Source organism: Triturus cristatus, chromosome 3_1 (assembly GCF_964204655.1).
Source record: "Triturus cristatus chromosome 3_1, aTriCri1.1, whole genome shotgun sequence".
NCBI classification, from domain to species: domain Eukaryota; kingdom Metazoa; phylum Chordata; class Amphibia; order Caudata; family Salamandridae; genus Triturus; species Triturus cristatus.
The window spans coordinates 999,094,688-999,104,061 of NC_140583.1; positions in this window are offsets into that span (position 1 = coordinate 999,094,688).

The window sequence follows — 9,374 nt, forward strand, 5'->3', positions numbered from 1 at the left end:
CTGTGTGCCATGCCCACAACACACACTGCCCTGGCCTACATCAGCCGCGCCTCTAGCTGGGTGCCCTATGCCAGTGGTGTGGGCACAGGTGCATGAGCCCTGTGTCCCTACAGTACCCAGGTCCATTCCTGGGCACTGTAAGTTCAGTGCTGCCATTAAGAGTATATGGTGCTGGGAGGTCGTCAACACGAACTCCACAGCACCATAATAGCAACACTGAAGACTGAGAAGTTTGGTATCAAACTTCTCAGCACATTAAACCCAGACTGATGCCAGTGTGGGATTTAATGTACAATGCATGACAGAGGGCATCTTAGAGATGCCCCCTGAACCTAACCCACAATCCACGTCTTGTCTGATGGGCTGCCTAGGCTGCCACACAGCAGACATGTTGCTGGACCCCTGGGTAGAGAGCCATCCACTCTCCTGGGCCTGCAACAATGCACATCCTGGGGAGGTGCTAGGTCTCCCCCCCCAGGATGGGCAGGGGAAGCTTCAAAGGCATGCCATCTTTTGTGAGCTTCTCTAGGCCACTTGCTGTACTCAGCAACTGGCCCCTACCGGTTCTGACCCCCACTCTGGCGGGAAGACTGGCTGGAAACCCCAAGGAAGGAAAGGGGGTGTGCCAGCCTCTGCCAACCCCACCCCTCAGGTGGGGGAGGCGAGGTGAAGCACATCTCTGGGCTCTCGCCATCCTGAAGATGGGAAGCCCTGCCCAATCAGGACTAGGCTACTGCCCCGCTCCCACAGGAGAGTGGCAGGACAGGGGGTGTACCCACCCCAGGGAAGGGAGCTATTGGTCCCTGCCCTTTACCTACCTGTAACGCCCCTAAATTCAGTATTTCGGGGCACCCTGAACCTTCCTTCCTCAGATCCAGATTCCAAAACAAGAAAGAAGAACAAGGAACAAGAAGACCTTCCGTGCAGCTGCTAACAAGAGGAGGACACCAACTGCTTTGGCCCCAGACCTACCGGTCTGTCGACCCTCGAACCTGCTCCTGCTAAACGCCGGCATCTCCAGTGGTCAGCAACCTCAAAAACCCTGGAGGACCTGACTGCCTTGTGAATTGCACCTGAAGAATCTTCGTCCCCGAGCCTTGCAGCCTTTGTTCGTTCTTGAGCTTCTCCATTGAAATCCATTGAGCGCCCGACGGCTCAAAAGCACCCTGCACCCAGCCGCCCAAGTGCCCCTGGCAGTGCAACCTCTACTCTAATCTACTGCCCCATTTGCCCTGAGCAAGTGACCAGGAGCCCAGCTCCCACGGCCGTATGGCCTGCTAGCCAGCAGCCACCAACCAAAGGCCACCTGCCTCCAATAGGATAACATTGGGCCTAACTCACTCTGTACCCGGCTGCCCCTCTGCCGCTGAGGGTGTAACAACTGTACTTACCTGACCCTGGGAGACCCTGAGTCTATGCCCAGAACCTTAACTCTGCCAGTCGAGTACTTACCCAAAAGCTGATAACTCACTTTTCTTCCATAGGGTAACATTGACTGGTTTCATTTGGAAATTCTTCTAAGTGTCGAGTTTTCAAACTTTAAAATATTCATCTAAAATCAGCCGAATTACGAAAATGAATTTACTCACCTGTTATTAGGAGAGATCCCAGTGCTGGATCTTGGTGCCCAGCACTGACCCTGAAAAGTAATTACAACTGTACTTACCTTTAACTTGATTTTCCTCTGTAGGATAACATTGCCTGGTTTTCACCAGAAATTCTTCGAAGTGTCGATTTTGCAAACTTACAAATATTTGTTAAAAATCGCCTGTTTAACAAAATCACATTCTTTCAACTGTTTACAGGAGATGTCCCAGTGCTGGATCCAGGATCCAACACTGAGTTAGAAAAAGTAACAATAATCCCACTTACCTGCTAAGTGAATTTCCTCCCATAGGATAACATTGGTGATTCTATGTGAAAAAGTTTCTGTGTCAACTTTTAAAATACAATAATATTCCTTACAAATCATAACTGCAACCAAAATGTTTTTACTTAACTGTTTACAGGAGATGTCCCAGGACTGAATCTAGGATCCAGTCCTGTGGTAAGAAAAGTAATCCAAAAAGTAATCAATTGCATTTAACTAGAAATTCCCATTGAACTCAATGTTATATTGTGTTTGAAATTGTGTTGCCTATTGCAACAGCTGTAACTATTGCATTCAAAAGTCTACTGCCCATTGAAAAGTATTTATCTAAAGCATCTCATTATGAGAAAGTATATTTTGATACCTATTGTTGGTTCTAAAATAAAGCAACTATATATTTTTATACAAACCATTGGCCTAGAGTTCAGTTCTTGAGTGTGTGAGACCATTTGCTGACTGAGTGTGTACAAAAAATGCTTTACACTGTCCTCTGATACTGCCTTACTGCTCGATCAAGCTACCACTTTAGAGAGTAAGGTTATATCTAACTTTAGCCTCTGACAAACCTCTGGGGACTGTGGACTCTGTGCACACTGTACCTATTTGGGAACAGTATATACAGAGCCACTTTCTTACATAGATCCCAAGTTAATGACATCCTTCATTAGGCAGTACATGCATTGAGACAGACCAAAATAATCCCCCATACCTTCCTATGCTTTTGAGGGCAGCCCCTCACCACATATGTGGGTTTCTCCATTTTTGAACATCAGTTCTTGGCCAGTTGCCATTCGGCAAGGATCAGCTGGGCCATTGAGTTCCAGTACTGTGTAATGTCTCTTTTAGCAAAGAGGGTACCAATTCCCACCAGCATACTTTTTTCCCTACCCCACCCCCTTCAGATCCTCAAAAAGCCACAAGAGGGCAACTCGGGTCAAGGGTCTATCGACTGCTCAAGAGCACTCAACAGGTCAGAGAAGACCTCATGGCAGTGGGTAGTAATGGTGGGGCAGTCCCAAACCAGATGATAGGAGTCTCCTTCCTCCTTTGAGCATCGAAAGCATTCAGGGGTAGGGTTCCTTATTATTTTGGGCCTAAAGTAGGTGATATGTAGGAGTCAAACTGAATGAGGCGGAGCAGGGATGATAAGGCCAATGTCTGTGGGGCCATATGTGCATCCCTCCAGTCATACTGATCCAGAGGGACCACCGCGGAGGCCAAATTTGCTTTTAAGGCTATGAAGGGATCGGGGAAATAAATAACCAAAGATTAATATGTACTGAATATCCCTCCCTTTCCCCAGTGGACCCAATCTTCTTCAGGTTCCTCAGCTCCTTACAACAGTTCGAAAAGCTATGCAATAACTTTCCTCAATTCTTCTTCAAAAACATTAAAGTAACATGTCTACATCCAGAAAGTAAAAATACATCTGAAAATCTATCTATGACAACTCATAACATCCACACTGACACTATTTTAAACTTTTTTACACCAATTGATGGGGTCAATGTTGATGTAGCTGATTCAAGCTGTCGTCTGACTGGCTTATGCTTAGCTAAATTAATGAAAAGCCTTTTTCCTTTTCTAGCAACTCAACTGCTAGACTTGTTTAACTGTTCTTTAGAACAGTGTTTTCACCATTGCTTAGAACACTGTTGTGTGAAATCCCTTTTAAAAATCCTACCCTGGACCCACAAGTCTCAACAACTGTTGGCCAATTTCTATTCTACCAATCATTTCCAATATATTGTAACTGCTTTTTAAACAGCTCCAGCAACTTGTTAAAGACAATAATCTATTGAATGCCTTCCAAACCAATCAATCAATCAATCAGTACATTTGTAGAGCGTGCTACTCACCCGTGAGGGTCTCAAGGCGCTGGAGGGAGGGGGGGGGGGTGTCGCTACTGCTCGAATGGCCAGGTCTTGAGGTGTCTCCTGAAGGTGAGATGGTCCTGGGTCAGTCGTAGGTGTGCGGGGAGGGAGTTCCATGTTTTGGCTGCCAGGTAGGAGAATGAACTTCCTCCGGTGGTGGTTCTGCGGATCCGTGGGACGGTGGCGAGGGCGAGGCTGGCGGAGCGGAGCTGGCGGGTGGGGGTGTAGAACGAGAGGCGGCTGTTGAGGTATTCGGGGCCCTTGTCGTGGAGCGCTTTGTGTGCGTGGGTGAGGAGCCTGAATGTGATCCTCTTGCTGACCGGGAGCCAGTGTAGGTTTCTCAGGTGGGCGGATATGTGGCTGTGGCGAGGGATGTCGAGGATGAGTCGTGCGGAGGCGTTCTGTATGCGCTGAAGTCGTTTCTGAAGTTTGGCTGTGGTTCCTGCATATAGGGTGTTTCCGTAGTCCAGTCGGCTGGTGACGAGGGCCTGGGTGACGGTTTTTCTGGTTTCGGTGGGGATCCACCGGAAGATTTTTCGGAGCATGCGCAGGGTGTTGAAGCAAGAAGATGAGACGGCGTTGACTTGCTTCGTCATCGTGAGGGAGGAGTCCAGGATGAAACCACCTTCCATCAAGGACGCTGTACGGAACTGGTGATCCTGTAAGCTTTGAATGTCCTTTAATGCCTGTTGGGGGTGTTGGGGCACTAGTACACTCAGACGTGTCAGCAGCCTTCAAAACCATAGACCATTTCAGCCTGAAAAAAACCCTAGATGAAGTGGGGGTGGGGCTGAGCGGTCATGTCATCAAATGCATAACATGGTTTCTTTCTGACCATGAGAAGATCATTAAGCTATCATCGTTTCATTCCACATCTAACCAATTGAACTGTATTGTCCTGCAGGTCAGTCCAGGTTTTAATCCACTCTCCTACAAAACTTAGGGGTCAGTTTCTATATGTACGCGGAGGACATGAAAACATATTCAGCCTCTCGAATTCAAGTGTAGATATAGTCATGATTGAATTCTGTGAGGTCTGGAGGGGACCAATTTTCCCTTTTCTGGGCTTCCTATTGATTGGAAAATACTTGTAAGGCTCAGGGGATGGGGTTCCCCTCCTATGAGCCAATACTGTGAGGTATGGGGGCCTCTAAGCTATAACCCAGGACTGTGAGGCCCAGTTCCCCCCCTTCCCTTGGTCGCAAAGCTATGGTTTAGCACAGTGAGGCCCGGGGAGGAAATCCTTTCCTCCCTGCTTTTGCTGGGCCTCACATCACTGATTCATTGTTGCGAAGTCCAAGGGCGAAGGTTCTCTGGACCTTTGCCTATGTCAGGCCCCACCTTGCCCCATCATAAGTACAATTTTGTGGGGGCTCCTGTGGACCTGGGCAGTAAGAGTTAGAAGGCATAGACACAAATACATACACTACCAAACATCTCACATGCACACACACATGCTGAGGGGACTCACATTCTCAACTGCACCAGGGGAAGATGTGTTGAGCTGACCTTGTGGCCAGGAGCCGTCTTATTGGCTGGCTCAACTTCCTGAACTGGCCCGATTGGCTACCTGAGGCCACACATGAGCTTGGAGTCTCCACGGCTATTTCGAGGGCCTCGCCTATAAAAGGCCACACCTAGTGCCACGCCCTTGCTTGGCAATCCGTTTTTCAGCGGAATAGACAGCATCCTTGCCTGAAGTTGGCTCTCTGGTCTCCTGCGAGATAATTTTTCAGGACTTATTGTCTGCTGCAGCACCAACAGCAGCTCCCGAATCTCCGGTATTGCCCCTGCCTCGTCTTCTCCAACCTGTAAATACAGAAAAGGAGACAGAAAAACAAAAGCTAAGTACACTTTTAATCAAGTGGACGCGCACGAGTATTTAGGTTTGTACTTGTTGCATATGTACAATCTATGTTCTATGTGTAGCGTGACCTCCACGAGCGTTTTCCTTCATGCTTGTGGAGATCACACAGTCTGTTATGTTTTAACTATGGGGGGCTCGAGGTGGGAATGGTGGATTGTTGGGAACGGCATTGATGTAATGATCTTGGAGGAATGAGACCTGAATAAACCTTGCTGCTCCGACAAATGACTTACTCCGTGTGATCTGTATAACTACGTGGTGTTCCGGACTTTTTTCCACCCTGGCGACGAGCGGGCACGAACTTGCCCATTTCCATTTGGATTGTTTTTTTTAATTCCACTTAAATGTTATTTTTTTTTTTTTAAACGGAAAAAAAAACAAGAAGAAAAAGAAGCCTGCATCTTCATCGATTCCGATGGGATATCTCAGGAAGCGGAAGAATTAACAAACAACGTAAAAAAAAAAAATTAAAAAAAAAAATAAATACATTTTTCTGTTAAACAAATAAGATCTATTGACATTTTTTTTTCTCACTTAAGAGACCTGCATACTGAGGTACACGGATCGGAAAAAGCAGAAGTACGTGCATACAATTTAAAATGACTCAGGGAAAAATCGCAAAGGAATGGAAACAGTAGAAGTTTGTTTTTACAACTACCGTGTGTCGAATGGAATGTTGCCGCAACTTGTTTGGGGTTGAAATCGGCATATAAGTTCCCGACGCATTTTCCTGAAAGCCTCCGATCCGTTCCATTCCAAGTTCCCTGCAGGATTCTTCTTCACGTAAGGACTTTGTCACTGATCACGTGATTCTACGTGATTACGTCAAGCGGTGTTACCATCTCTACAGCAAATAAAAATGCCCTTTGACCTAGCGTGCCGCCATTTTGAATAATTACACTCGTAAATAATGGAAAACAAGTCCGTTTGAAGGCAATTTCGTTTTAAAGAGGACTTAAATACTTTCAGAAGCAACCTGCAATTCTCTATAAAGAGGTAAATGTTTATTTACTAGTTTTGAAACGAAAGAACTTAAAGGAATCTAGTTCATTTCTATATTGAAGAGGAAATAAAAATATAAAACATTTGTTATGGAAAGGGAGTAAAAGGAAAAAAAAATAATAAACTAAGTCCATTTATATTTTTACTTCAGACTATTTTTAGTGCCAAGCAATATGTCAGGCATTGTACCACCTCCCTCTTTCCTCACGTCATCAGGTGACCCTCCCATGCCATGGGAAGTTTGGGAACCCGTATTTCTGGCATATGTTGAAGTTCTTGAAGGGGATGATTGCGAACCTGAGAGAAAATTATCTTTGTTAAAACATTGTCTTGGGGGTTTTGGTCTAAAGGAATTTCCGGCTCTAATCAATCCAGGCAGAATAAATGTATACCAGTACGCTTCATCACAATTAAACCTTCATTTGGGGAAAAAAAAAATGTGGTAATGGAAAGATTCATCTTCTATTCACGAAAACAACGCCCTGATGAAACAATTGAGGATTACGTTTCTGCTCTTAGGTCATTGGCAAGCTCATGTGATTTTGAACGCATTTCCTACGAACAAGTTTTGAGAGATCAAATTCTTATGCGAACCAATAGTAAGAAGGTTCAAGAGAAATTATGGTCTACATCTGATTTATCATTGAATGCTGCCATCGATATTGCAAAATCTATCGAACACTCAGAGGAATTCGTAAAAGAGATCAGAGGTAACGAAAAAGGAGATGTATTTAGTATCACCAAAGATTCAAAAGAACACGTCAAACAGAAAAAGACTTCCACTCAGAAGTGTGACCATCTAAATAAATCTGAGAGCAAAAATAAGAATCACAATACAGGCCCAGAAAAACGCAATTCTTCTTTACAATGTTTTAGATGTGGGAGTTCCAATCATTTAGCGAACTTTAAGGGGTGTCCAGCTTTTGATAAAGTGTGCTCAAAATGCAATAAGAAGGGGCATTTCAGTAAATATTGCAAAACCAATATGAGGAAAGTAAACTATATACAGTGTATAGATGATGACTATAATTCTTACAGTAACGATGAAAACGAAAATGAAATCAATACAGTAATTAATATGTGCAGTGATAATGTGCATGTTTCCATCATGTATTATCAATGTTGATGGGAAAAGTTTGAGATTCCTGGTTGACTCTTGTGGCTTGTATTCTATCGCGCTCTTTGAGGACCCTACCTGTGACCTGGCCAACTTGCTGTCGCTATCGCCGTGAGGGGAACGGCCCTGCTGCTGGGGAAATCTGTGCTTGCTACTTCCCGAGGAAACGCCGTGAGGGAGGCCAAGCAAACTACATTACCCAGAGGCCCTGCTGCTGGGCGCCCGGCTGTGACGAGATCAGCCTGCGCCCAGCCTGTTTAAAACCCACACAGGCTCAACGCGGCGCGGGACGCGCTCTTTGAGGACCCTACCTGTGACCTGGCCAACTTGCTGTCGCTATCGCCGTGAGGGGAACGGCCCTGCTGCTGGGGAAATCTGTGCTTGCTACTTCCCGAGGAAACGCCGTGAGGGAGGCCAAGCAAACTACATTACCCAGAGGCCCTGCTGCTGGGCGCCCGGCTGTGACGAGATCAGCCTGCGCCCAGCCTGTTTAAAACCCACACAGGCTCAACGCGGCGCGGGACGCGCTCTTTGAGGACCCTACCTGTGACCTGGCCAACTTGCTGTCGCTATCGCCGTGAGGGGAACGGCCCTGCTGCTGGGGAAATCTGTGCTTGCTACTTCCCGAGGAAACGCCGTGAGGGAGGCCAAGCAAACTACATTACCCAGAGGCCCTGCTGCTGGGCGCCCGGCTGTGACGAGATCAGCCTGCGCCCAGCCTGTTTAAATCCCACACAGGCTCAACGCGGCGCGGGACGCGCTCTTTGAGGACCCTACCTGTGACCTGGCCAACTTGCTGTCTCTATCGCCGTGAGGGGAACGGCCCTGCTGCTGGGGAAATCTGTGCTTGCTACTTCCCGAGGAAACGCCGTGAGGGAGGCCAAGCAAACTACATTACCCAGAGGCCCTGCTGCTGGGCGCCCGGCTGTGACGAGATCAGCCTGCGCCCAGCCTGTTTAAAACCCACACAGGCTCAACGCGGCGCGGGACGCGCGCGGGCGACGCCCGGGCGAAGCCCGGGCCAAGGGCGGGCCCGTCCTTGCCCGTCAGAGCCCGGAGGAGTCTGGTCTGGGCCACACCTCCGACAACTGAAAGCAGCCATCGATCGCTGCGCAGGTGAGCGCTACCCACCCCCATTTTTTATTCTATTCGACATCGTTACCCCCCTGTAATACCGTTGCACAGTCACTTTGAAAACTATGGGGAAGCGCACTAACGCTCCGGTTACGAAATCAACTACTACTTGTATCGAAAACATGTTGGAAAGGGCAGTTAGTATCGTAAGTAATGAAATTGAACTTACGGAGAGGCGGTTATCTCTTGGTCTGGGACAATCTGCTCCACTTATTGCACCACTTACCGAATTCACTGACGAAATTAGTGACCTTTCCGCTAATAATTCCATAGCCCCTGCATCAGTTTGTGAAGCGGCATGTGACATTATAACATCTGATTCACCAGTACCAAACCCAGATGCAAGAAATGTACCGACATCTATTACGGGGGCTAAACGCAAAAGGAAAGTCGGAAAGATTGCAAGCGTGAAGAGAAAACAACCCAGCCGACCCTGCTCTACACGCTCGACCTTAACCTCATGGTTTCACCCATCCACTAATCAAATACCTGAAGAAGTTCCTCTGGTTG